Source organism: Pelobates fuscus, chromosome 11, assembly GCF_036172605.1.
Source record: "Pelobates fuscus isolate aPelFus1 chromosome 11, aPelFus1.pri, whole genome shotgun sequence".
NCBI classification, from domain to species: Eukaryota; Metazoa; Chordata; class Amphibia; order Anura; family Pelobatidae; genus Pelobates; species Pelobates fuscus.
The window spans coordinates 98,088,908-98,100,870 of NC_086327.1; the positions used below are offsets into that span (position 1 = coordinate 98,088,908).

The 11,963-nt window shown below is 40.3% G+C and overlaps 1 protein-coding gene across 1 annotated transcript in view; it reads right to left on the reverse strand.

The window, feature by feature from the left end:
- LOC134576709 (coiled-coil domain-containing protein 27-like) overlaps nucleotides 1-11,177 on the reverse strand; it is a 55,080-nt gene extending 43,903 nt beyond the window's left edge. Inside the window, exon 1 of the mRNA XM_063435423.1 lies at nucleotides 11,032-11,177. The gene's annotated coding sequence lies outside the window, so the exon portion shown is untranslated. The remainder of the gene's footprint in view (nucleotides 1-11,031) is intronic.
- Between the last annotated feature and the right edge of the window lie 786 nt (nucleotides 11,178-11,963).

Genomic DNA, 11,963 nt, shown 5'->3' on the forward strand with positions numbered 1-11,963 from the left:
AGTAATTACTTTATCTTATGTTTATCCAAAAATTAAATAAAAAAAAAAGCTATGGTGGAGTAAAGGGACAAAAAAAAAGAGTCCATTTAAAAACGAAACCCGCAAAATATATAAAAAATTGTTTTCAATTCTTTTGAAGAAACCAGTGCATTAACTGGCATAACCCATATCTAACACTTAGTACCTTAAACAGATACATTTGAGAAAATATAACAATTAAAATTTCTTCTTTATATTAAAAAAAAAAAAAAAAAGCTTTTCATTTTGGTTTGTAGTATATGTTGAATATTCAGGTACATTGGATCACCATTATCCATGGGTGAATTGTGAATTGTGAATTTCAATTTTTTGTCTTTAGTGGTCTTTCACTAGGTTCTCTATATTCATTTCATAAAACAAGAGGTCTTTTTTTTAGGTAGCAATGGGAGAAATTTGAGGAGTGACCAGAGGCAAGAACCTCTTATATGAAAGCCTCAACTGTTAGCTGCGAGTGAGTTTGTAGCTTGTGTGTTCAAATGCTGCCTGATCAACTCTCAGACAACTTCCCACACAAGATAAATCCTCGATTTACATCACACGGATTGCCATATTTTTTTTACTTCTCATTCTAACATAGAAACAGCTGGTGATCTATCTAAACCATGTGAGTTAGGTATGCTGTCTTGGTAATAAATGGGTTTTAATGGGTTTCATCTTGGTGTCGATGACAAATCCTGCATATCATTTCGAAATCAAATGTTTTGCCTTTTCAAAGACTAAAGTTTCCATTACTCTGATTTAATCCACAAAAGAACTATAGCATTAGCATAGATGCTTCTTGGTCAAAAAATGTTTCATAAAAAAAGAGAATCAGGTACAAACCAGAATAGACATCCATCTTTAAATAATTCTCTTGATAATTGACATGCTACATGAGGTCAATATAGCTATGAAGAAACAATATAAAAAAAAAATGTTTTCACAAGTTACAATGACTATATATTCACCGAATCAAATCATTAATGTTGTACCTTAAATATAGATATCAGATATTTCTAATTTTCTCATTAATAGAAACATAATAAAAGTATTGTACTTGCCTCTTAAAACCATTGTCTTTACGTTCTTTAACACACTGGAGCAGGGTAGAATGTCAGGTGCATGTAGGCACAAGATTCTAAGGTTCCTCCTCCTTCACAACCAAAATAAAGGCAATTTATTACCTGGACATATTGATATTTGACTGATGTAAATGTATTTATGTGTATATTTCTGCTCTGCTTGGGATGTACGGCATTTGGAGACGTGAGTGTATGCGGCTGTGTAAATTCATGGAGGATTACAGATAATATAAGGTGTTTAGTGTTAAGAAGAAAAAAGCCTAAGAGGGGTTACAGTTGTAGTATAAGAGCTGTTTGGGTTTAGGATTCCAGTAAGATTAAAGTCAGCATTTGAGAACAAGGCTTGTTTCGTTTTTAAGAGGCGTTAAAGACGGGATTAAGGTAGAGTATATTTTCAGGTTTAGGCTTTGAGTTCTGGAGTTTGAAGGGCTATTACCCTACTATGTCTACTGTAGGTCACTCAGAGCTGCAGGATTAGTTATACAATGTGCATCAGTCAGTGTGAACTTCCCCTGCTCCTCCTGCAAGGCATTTCCTGTGTGACCAGATGGAAGTGATCCCTTCCTCTTCCTGTCCACTCCAGTCTAACACAGAGACAATGGAGGAGCTGGGACAGTCTTATACTCTCTATAACTCTATAGCTAAGCTATTAAGGTTGACCAGACTACGGAGGCCAATGTCCAAGGCTCCTGGTACTTATCTCTCGGCAACAGCCTATCTATGCTCAAAAAGGGACATTTAGTGCTGAAAACAAGCACCTGTGGGCATGTGCCTACTCGTCCTAATGTGAACTCCAGCACCCCTTGATGAAGCCCTGTGTTGGCGAAATGTGTTTTGTTTGTTTTTAATAACTATTTCATTATTAAAGAAATATTGGCCATTTTTATCATCCTGTGCTATATACCTTTTTTAAATATTTATTTATTTATTTATTTTCATCCTGGTCACCTATGTACGTCTTTGGAGAACAACTCACCACAGAATCCCAGGTGGGGATTATACCATTATACCTGTTTAATTAAATGTGAGTATAAGACCAATTTTTACTGTCTATTCCATATTGGTTGTATACAAAGAGCACTATCTTGCCTTGTCTCTTTTCTTTTGGGATACCTATCTCTGAGAAATCTGTTGAAAATACCGTCACCTATATCCTTCCAGTGGGGGATCAACGCCACTGAATTCGAATTACACCAGAGCTTGTATTAGCTCTAAAATATGTGAGTAGGACTATTAAGTACTGTACGCTACCTATCACATTTCTGTGACATAGTACACTATATTTTTCTTCTTCTTCTTTTTATAGTTAAATGGATTGAAGAAGCCGTAAGTCTCCTGATTCCCACAAGAAAGCAATGGATATAAGGTCCTGATTATAACATTTGCTGTACCTCAAAGTTTGGATATTTTTATCTCTTGTTTTATTTAAAGGGACACTATAGTCACCTGAACAACTACAGCTTAATGTAGTTGTTCAGGTGAGATCTATAGCTCCCTGCAGGCAATCTAATGTAAACACTGTATTTTCAGAGAAAATACAGTGTTTACATTGATTGATAGGAATACCTCCAGTGGCCGTCACTCAGACGGCCACCAGAGGGACTTCCTATCACGCAGGGCCCTAAAAAGGCCCTGTACACGTCAGACGTTTGAAAATACGTCTGACGTGTTCAGGAGAGAGAAGGCACTGTGTGCGCGCCTTCTCTCTCCAGCTTGTCAGCGGAGAAGGGGGGCGGGCAAAGACCGCGAGCTGAGCTGTCACTCAGCTCAGCTCGCGGCCGCGCACACCGCATTCATGCCGCTCTCTGAAGTATGTGCGCATGTGCAGCGAAGCCGCGCATGCGCTCAAGGGAGCAATGACGCTTCCAAATGGAAGTGTCTGATTGCTCCCTGCTTGCGCCCGCCTATTTCGTCATTTTTACAAAATAGGGGGCGCGGCTTCTCGAGGCTCCCGGCGCTGGAACCAGGTGAGTAAAATTGCCTCCCTGGAGAGTCCCTTTAATTTTTAAATACTGGACTTTTAGCATTTTTGATTATAATTACTTTTTATTACTTTTATCTTACGCTACAACCCCAAAAATTGTGTGTATTCCTGGGTAACAAAAATCTGGCTTTATAAAATTTTATCAAAACTAACACACATGGTAAACAATGCAAAAAACATATACAGCAGGTGTGAAATTACAAAAATATGGGCAGACCAAAAAGGTGGGAGAACAAAAGCTGGAAATTAGCTTCCTGAATCCTTGGTATTTCATGGCATCAAGTAAATTATTATTATTATTATATTTATATAGCGCCAACAAATTCCATAGCGCTTTACAATGAACCACTCACCACTGTGTTCAACACAGAACAGAAAGCTGTGTCAGAGTTTAGTAGATAAGTATTGAAAAGACCTATCTGAATAGATACTTTGTAACCATCCTGTGAGGAATACTGTCAGGAATACGTCTGATCTTGGTACAAAATCTAGTTCAGGGGTATGCAACCTACGGCACTCCATATGTTGTGAACTAATCTCCCCTGGTGCTTTCTTCGCATTATGACTGTAATGCCAAAGGTTGCCTACCTCTAATCGTACCAAAATGAAACAAAAGAGAAGAGTATTACTTAGAGGTGGCCAGTATAATGCAAATACCAAGATTGACAAAATGCCTAGAGGAGAGATTAAACTAGAACAAATCGAGGTCAGGGGAGAAAAGAGAATCAGTAATACAATTAAACAAACCAAGGTCAGGATAATAGAGAGCAAGGAAGTGTCCCCAAGCAGGGAAAATCAAAAACGACTTTGTGAGGAGCGAGGGACACTTTAATTTTATGGGTGTGAGTCGGGGTTTAATTTTATGGGTGTGAGCACGTTTTGCGACTAAAATTTAATTTAGAGCAAAAATAATGTATCGTATTTACAGTCTGATATCTAAACATATTTATTGGAGTTTGAAGATACATTACTGGGAGTATTATTGCTGTGGAGCTCTGTTATACACTCAGACACATTACTGGGAGTCGTATTGCTGTGGAGCTCTGTTATACACTTAGATACATTACTGGGAGTATTATTGCTGTGGAGCTCTGTTATACACTCACACATTACTGGGAGTATTATTGCTGTGGAGCTCTGTTATACACTCAGATACATTACTGGGAGTATTATTGCTGTGGAGCTCTGCTATACACTCACACATTACTGGAAGTATTATTGCTGTGGAGCTCTGTTATACACTCAAGACATTACTGGGAGTATTATTGCTGTGGAGCTCTGTTATACACTCAGACACATTACTGGGAGTATTATTGCTGTGGAGCTCTGTTATACACTCAACACATTTCTTAGAGTCGTATTGCTGTGGAGCTCTGTTATACACGTAGATACATTACTGGAGGTATTATTGCTGTGGAGCTCTGTTATACACTCACACATTATTGGTAGTATTATTGCTGGGGAGCTCTGTTATACACTCAGACACATTACTGGGAGTATTATTGCTGTAGAGCTCTGTTATACACTCAGATACATTACTGGGAGTATTATTGCTGTGGAGCTCTGTTATACACTCACACATTACTGGGAGTATTATTGCTGTAGAGCTCTGTTATACACTCAGACACATTACTGGGAGTATTATTGCTGTGGAGCTCTGTTATACACTCAGATACATTACTGGAAGTATTATTGCTGTGGAGCTCTGTTATACACTCAAGACATTACTGGGAGTATTATTGCTGTGGAGCTCTGTTATACACTCAGACACATTACTGGGAGTATTATTGCTGTGGAGCTCTGTTATACACTCAACACATTTCTTAGAGTCGTATTGCTGTGGAGCTCTGTTATACACGTAGATACATTACTGGAGGTATTATTGCTGTGGAGCTCTGTTATACACTCACACATTATTGGTAGTATTATTGCTGGGGAGCTCTGTTATACACTCAGACACATTACTGGGAGTATTATTGCTGTAGAGCTCTGTTATACACTCAGATACATTACTGGGAGTATTATTGCTGTGGAGCTCTGTTATACACTCACACATTACTGGGAGTATTATTGCTGTAGAGCTCTGTTATACACTCAGACACATTACTGGGAGTATTATTGCTGTGGAGCTCTGTTATACACTCAGATACATTACTGGGAGTATTATTACTGTGGAGCTCTGTTATACACTCACACATTACTGGGAGAATTATTGCTGTGGAGCTCTGTTATACACTCAGACACATTACTGGGAGTATTATTGCTGTGGAGCTCTGTGTTACACTCAGACACATTACTTGGAGTATTATTGCTGTGGAGCTCTGTTATACACTCAGACACATTACTTGGAGTATTATTGCTGTGGAGCTCTGTTATACACTCAGACACATTACTGGGAGTATTATTGCTGTGGAGCTCTGTTATACACTCAGATACATTACTGGGAGTATTATTACTGTGGAGCTCTGTTATACACTCACACATTACTGGGAGAATTATTGCTGTGGAGCTCTGTTATACACTCAGACACATTACTGGGAGTATTATTGCTGTGGAGCTCTGTTATACACTCAGATACATTACTGGGAGTATTATTGCTGTGGAGCTCTGTTATACACTCAGACACATTACTTGGAGTATTATTGCTGTGGAGTTCTGTTATACACTTACACACATTACTGGTAGTATTATTGCTGTGGAGCTCTGTTATACACTCAAACATTACTTGGAGTATTATTGCTGTGGGGTTCTGTTATACACTCACACACATTACTGGGAGTATTATTGCTGTGGAGCTCTGTTATACACTCAGACACATTACTTGGAGTATTATTGCTGTGGAGTTCTGTTATACACTCAGACACATTACTTGGAGTATTATTGCTGTGGAGTTCTGTTATACACTCAGACACATTACTGGGAGTATTATTGCTGTGGAGCTCTGTTATACACTCAGACACATTACTGGGAGTATTATTGCTGTGGAGCTCTGTTATACACTCAGACACACCAACTATATTGTGCTCCTAAAAATAGGGACATTAGGATAGAAAAGAGGGACAGAGGAATTCCCAAAATAGGGACTATGTCTCCTAAATAGGGACACTTGCGATGTATGTAAATGTAATAAATCATTAGAGCATGGCATTAAAAGGTAGAGGAGGACTGGCAGAAAGGGTGTAATAGTTTAGGATAAATGGCATAAAGTAAAATTTAATGTTAAGGGGAGTGGTATAAATGAAAGAGAGAATGTAAGGGGACTAATAGAAAGGAAATGAGGGGGAGTACTATTAGGGTAAAGAGATACTAACGGTATTTGAAAGGAAGGTACAGAATGGCTGGTACCAGAGTCTCAATGAAGCATGGAGGAAAGAAGGAGAAGGTAGATTATATGGGAACCGTGTGCAGGGCCGCCATCAGGGGGTGACAACCAGGGCCGCCATCAGGGGGTGACAACCATGACTGTTGTCACGGGCCCGGCGGCCCTGGGGGGCCCGGACTGCTCTGGCAGTCCTGGGCCCCACTTTCTTTCTCTGCACACATAGATAGCGAATATCGCTATCTATGTGTGCAGCCGCGGGCCCCCGGCTCCCTGTTACCGCAGAGGGGGCCCAGGCAGCACACAGCCTCTTCTCTTCTCCTCCCTGCTATAACTCTCGCGAGACCCGGTTGCCATGGCAACGCTCCGCGGGTCTCGCGAGAGTTATTGGAGGAGAGAAGAGAGGAGAAGCTGTGTGCTGCCTGGGCCCCCTCTGCGGTAGCAGGGAGCCGGGGGCCCCCACCGGACCACCAGGGATGGAATCTCCCCCCTCCCTGGACAAAGGTAAGCAGGGAGGGGGGAGAAACAATGTAATTAAATTTAAATGTGTAAAAAAAAATTCTGTGAAAATGCCCATTCCTCCCCCTCCCCCTCCCCCCCAGATTTACACACACACACACACCCACACTACACACACTGACACAACACACACACACACTACACACACTGACACAACACACACACACTACATACACTGACACACACTACATACACTGACACACACACACTCTCTACATACACTGACACACACACACTGCATACACTAACACAACACACACACTACATACACTAACACAACACACACACACTACATACACACTAACACAACACACACACTACATACACTGACACACTACATACACTAACACAACACACACACTACATACACCGACACAACACACACACTGCATACACCGACACAACACACACTGCATACACCAACACAACACACACTGCATACACAACACAACACACACTGCATACACTAACACAACACACACTGCATACACTAACACAACACACACACTACATACACTAACACAACACACACACTACATACACTAACACAACACACACTACATACACTAACACAACACACACACTACATACACTAAAACAACACACACACTACACACACTAACACAACACACACACTACATACACTAACACAACACACACATACTACATACACTGACACACTACATAACCTAACACAACACACACACTACATACACCGACACAACACACACACTGCATACACCAACACAACACACACTGCATACACTAACACAACACACACACACACTACATACACTAACACAACACACACACACACTGCATACACTAACCCAACACACACACACTGCATACACTAACACAACACACACACTGCATACACCAACACAACACACACTGCATACACTAACACTGCATACACTAATACAACACACACACTGCATACACTAATACAACACACGCTGCATACACTAATACAACACACACTGCATACACTAACACAACACACACACTACATACACTAACACAACACACACACTACATACACACTAACACAACACACACACTACATACACTGACAGACTACAAACACTAACACAACACACACACTACATACACCAACACAACACACACTGCATACACCAACACAACACACACTGCATACACCAACACAACACACACTACATACACTAACACAACACACACATTACATACACTAACACAACACACACATTACATACACTAACACAACACACACACTACATACACTAACACAACACACACACACTACATACACTAACACAACACACACACTACATACACTAACACAACACACACACACTACATACACTAACACAACACACACACACTACATACACTAACACAACACACACACACACTACATACACTAACACAACACACACACACACACTACATACACTAACACAACACACACACTACATACACTGACACACTACATAACCTAACACAACACACACACTACATACACCAACACAACACACACTGCATACACTAACACAACACACACACACACTACATACACTAACACAACACACTGCATACACTAACACAACACACACACACTGCATACACTAACACAACACACACACTGCATACACTAACACAACACACACTGCATACACTAACAAACACTGCATACACTAATACAACACACACGCTGCATACACTAATACAACACACGCTGCATACACTAATACAACACACACTGCATACACTGACACAACACACACACACACTGCATTCACTAACACAACACACACTGCATTCACTAACACAACACACACACTGCATACACTAACACAACACACACTGCATACACTAACAAACACTGCATACACTAATACAACACACACACTGCATACACTAACACAACACACACTGCATACACTAATACAACACACATGCTGCATACACTAATACAACACACACTGCATACACTAATACAATACACACACTGCATTCACTAACACAACATGCACTCTGCATACACTACACACTAACATACTCACTGCATCAACTATACTGACACACACTCTGCATTCGCTACACATTAACACACTCTCTGCATCTGCTACACACTAACACACTCTCTGCATTCACTACACATTAACACACTCTCTGCATTCACTACACATTAACACACTCTCTGCATTCACTACACACTAACACACTCTCTGCATTCACTACAAATGTACACTGACACACTCTGCATTCTCTACACCCTAACACACACTCTGCATTTATTACACACTAACACACACTCTGCATTTATTACACACTAACACACTCTGCATTCACTATACTGACACACACTCTGCATTCACTATACTGACACACACTCTGCATTCACTATACTGACACACACTCTGCATTCACTATACTGACACACACTCTGCATTAACTATACTGACACACACTCTGCATTCACTACACTAACATACACTCTGCATCAACTGTACACACAGCATCCACTGCACAAACCTCCTGTATTCACAGTACACACACTACATCCACCACAAATTGAAACACTCTGCATTCACTATACACAGACACTGCGTCTAATACACACACTACATCCACTACAGACACTGCATCCACTAAACACATTTCATCTAGTACATACAAACACTACATCCACTACACAAACACACACTACATCCACTACTCAAACACACTCTGCTTTCACTATACACACTGCATCCGCTACACAAACACACACTCTGCATTCACTGCACAAACAGTATCTAATACACACAAACACTACATCCATTACACACATTCTAATTCACTTCCACTATACACACCACATTCAGTCCTGCATCATTGTCAGCGGACTAGGTAGGGCATGGGCGGGCCCGGGAGGGAGGGGGCGAGGGGGGGGGGCCCAGACCTTGTGCTTTGTCAGGGGCCCCAAAATTTCTGATGGCAGCCCTGACCGTGTGAAATGGGAACCCGTAAGCAGCTGCTTGCCAGGCCCCCGTAAACATTATAGATGAACACACGTAGACAGAATATAAAAAAAACCTACATTTAGTAATTAGCTAACACACATAGTGAAGCTAAATATTACTGTAGACCAGCTTCCATGATGCTTTGTCATTCTAAATGCATGCAAAGCATCATGGGAGTTGTTGTTTTACCACATCTGGGGATCTACCTTTTGGGCAGTCCTGCTGTAGACCATATAGGTTTCATATATATGCAAATCTTTCTTAATACTATACACTAATCTTAAATAGAGGCAAGATGCGCATTGTAAAACCACTTTTACTGGCGCCCAAAGAGGTAAGCCAGTTAGAAAAGAACATTATGAACTTACAAAATACTATGACATTAATCTACACCTTTACTGAGGTAGACAAACAGCAATTACATTTATTCTTGCTACCTATTACACTCTGTATTGGTTTGTTTGTGCATTTTGCATTTAGTCGGCTACCTTGTGGTAGTCGGCAAGAAAAAAATTGACAACCAGTGCACAGGACTTTGCTTTGGCACTGCCAAAATTAGAGTTGCCAGACTTCTGTTTTCTGGGACCATTCTTCATAATCACAGGCAGTGGCACTGTAGTATGTAGCATGCATATGCTGCAGTACTCTTCTTTCTAAATGAAATTATTTACTACTTGCAGCATTTGAATCCTACATCATGTGGGGAAGCACTTTTCCTGTGTTGTCAGTCTATTTGCATAGGTGATATCTGTCCGGGAAAATAGGATGGATTTGAGAACACTAGCCAGCGTTAATATTATCAGAATTAAAAATGTCACAACAGGATTAAATGAACTAAATGTTTTCAATTCTAAATGGTTGTTCACAAATGTGGGTATTGCCAGGAATTCAAAGTGAATTAAAAAATGTAGTAAAAAAATAGCCAAACTAGAACAATTCTCTAAGTCAGTTCTGTTCTCAGTTTGGCTACTTTGGCCTTACATTTGAAATTAACTGCAAATTCATTGCAATTTTCACTTTAGTCAAAAGCCCTGTGTGAAATAGTTCATCTGCCAGAAACAGAGCATTATTCTTAACTGTAGGCAGTAGATATTTTAACCTCAGAAGCTGTTCTCTTACCGTGGATTGAATCTTTTCAGTCCCAAACAGACAGTGATCTTGGGAGTCCGTAGAAAGCTAGTGACTTAAGAACTGTCTCTTTTAGCCGTGTGACGGAGAGCAACTGTAAGGCCAGTCACAGCCAGTCTCATTAAGTGCAAAGTAATTACCACGTGTTGCAACTTTTTCATCTTCACACTAATGCTTTTTATTCTTTCACGTAAAGGAATGTCAGGGTGAAACAGGGATTGGCTTTAGGTCTCCATTGCTAGGAGACCGATTGTTTGGCTGATAGAATCATGCATTGTATAGAGAGGTTTTACTGTGTTAAATGCTCTACTGCCAATGACACTATCACACAGCATTTTGAAAGCGGAACTCTTGTTTATATACAAGCTGCAACTATGCTATGAAGAATTGTGGAAAAAGTACAATATGACAATAATAAAAATGTTGAGTTTTGACGCTGGAAAAGTTGCGTCTCTCATTCATTTATTTCTTTTAAGTGAACCACTTTTGGTTCTGTGTGTTGCATGCCCTAGCCAACATCTGGAGTGCCAAAGGTTGCCTATCCCTGCCCAGGGCAATACAGGCAATTTATGGGCGCGAATAGACAGGGAGGTTCTGTGAGTAGAACGTTCTAGGAAATCAAAGTGCTATGGCAAGATGGAGATAGTTAGCAGAAATGGGGAACAACGGGATAATAATCTTTCAATGTAGGGTAATAACTGCTTGATTCAAGGATAAATCTGACTGCCATTCTGGGGTCAATAAGGAATTTTTTGTCCTAGCTTGTTGCAAAATTGTGCTTCAAACTGGGGTTTTTTTTTTTTTTTGTTTTTTTTTTCTCTTTTGGATCAACAGCAAAAAACAGGTGTGAGGAAGGCTGAACTTGATGGACGCAAGTCTCTTTTCAGCTATCTAACTATGTAACTATGTAACTATGTAAAATA